The sequence below is a fragment of the Haplochromis burtoni genome, unplaced genomic scaffold, assembly GCF_018398535.1.
Source record: "Haplochromis burtoni strain Fernald_Lab_line unplaced genomic scaffold, NCSU_Asbu1 Contig_2962, whole genome shotgun sequence".
NCBI classification, from domain to species: Eukaryota; Metazoa; Chordata; class Actinopteri; order Cichliformes; family Cichlidae; genus Haplochromis; species Haplochromis burtoni.
In genome coordinates this window covers 7,690-9,022 of record NW_024585323.1, presented here as the reverse complement: position 1 = coordinate 9,022, position 1,333 = coordinate 7,690, and the positions used below count along the sequence as shown (strand labels likewise).

General features: G+C 38.0%; 1 long non-coding RNA gene across 1 annotated transcript; it reads left to right on the top strand.

The window, feature by feature from the left end:
• Positions 1-917, top strand: LOC102291138. Its single transcript, XR_318105.3, has 3 exons — positions 1-56; positions 443-604; positions 797-917. It is a non-coding gene; the product is annotated as an uncharacterized LOC102291138 (long non-coding RNA).
• Positions 918-1,333: the final 416 nt, after the last annotated feature.

Genomic DNA, 1,333 nt, shown 5'->3' with positions numbered 1-1,333 from the left:
TCCATTTTCCAATCTACAACACTATGGAAAATCAACGTGAAACCAAAGAAAGCAAGGTGATTTAACATGACTCTCGATCTTCATCTTACAATAACTGATAAATTGATGAAACCCATTTTTCTAATTTGATACAGTATCAAAGGACAAGGATAAAATATCCTTTAGATTTCCTCATGGGAAAATACATTCTTTTATTTAAAACATTTATTTTAAATGAAAGAATTTTATTTAAACAAGTTGCCATTGCCACAGTAGAAGGCATGATCCTACAAGAACATTAGCCTAGCATCAGCCTCAATGCTTACTTGCCACTGTTTAAAAAACACTGAATTAAATATAAAAAGACTGAGACCTGCTACCTGTTCGTGGGTAAGAGTTGGAAATAGTCTAATTCCTTTTTGTCTTGTTGTAATGTTATGCCCTGTTCTTTTTATTCACTAAGGTGTTTAATGATCCCATCCATGGCCACATCGAGTTACATCCACTTCTTGTCAAAATCATAGACACACCCTCAATTCCAGAGACTACGAAACATCAAGCAACTTGGGGGGATTTATTTTGTTTATCCAGGAGCATCTCACAATCGCTTTGAACACTCGATTGGGTATGTCCACTGGTTTTCACACATTTACACCTAATTATAATAAAAATCCAAAACAAGGGACAGACTGCTTTATCAACTTTATATACTTGACATCAGATTTTTTTTACTCTTTTTAGCAGTGTAGTACTGTACCAACTGAAAACAATTAAGCCAACGTTCTAAAAAGTGTGTGTCCTACATTTTACTGTAAAGGGTGGCACATTTAGCAGGTGAGCTTGCAAAAGCTCTGAAGGTGAAGCAGTTGGAGCAGATCAAGCCACTGGAGGAGTTGAAGGAGTTGAAGGAGTTGAAGAAGTTGAAGCCTTTGGAGTTGGAACAGTTGAAGAAATTGCAGAACTTGACGCCTCAGGATTTGAAGGAGCTGCAGGAGTTGATGCCTGAGGATTTGGAGAAGTTGAAGAAATTGCAGAATTCGAAGCCTGAGGATTTGAAGAAGTTGAAGGCCGAGGAGTTGGAGGATTTAAAGAAATTGGTAGAGTTGGAGAACCTTGGTTTTACAAAGTTGGAGGAGTTGAAGAAATTGCAGAACTCCAAGCCTGAGGATTTGGACAAGTTGAAGCCTGAGGATTTGGAGATGTTGCAAAGGTTTAAGCCTAAGGATGTGGAGAAGTTTGAGAAGTTGGAGAGGTTAGATGAGTTGAAGAAATCACTCATCAGTGACCAAGATGTTCTCTGTGTGCAGATTGCCGGTCTTTGTCATGACCTAGGTAAGTAATACACATACTTTTT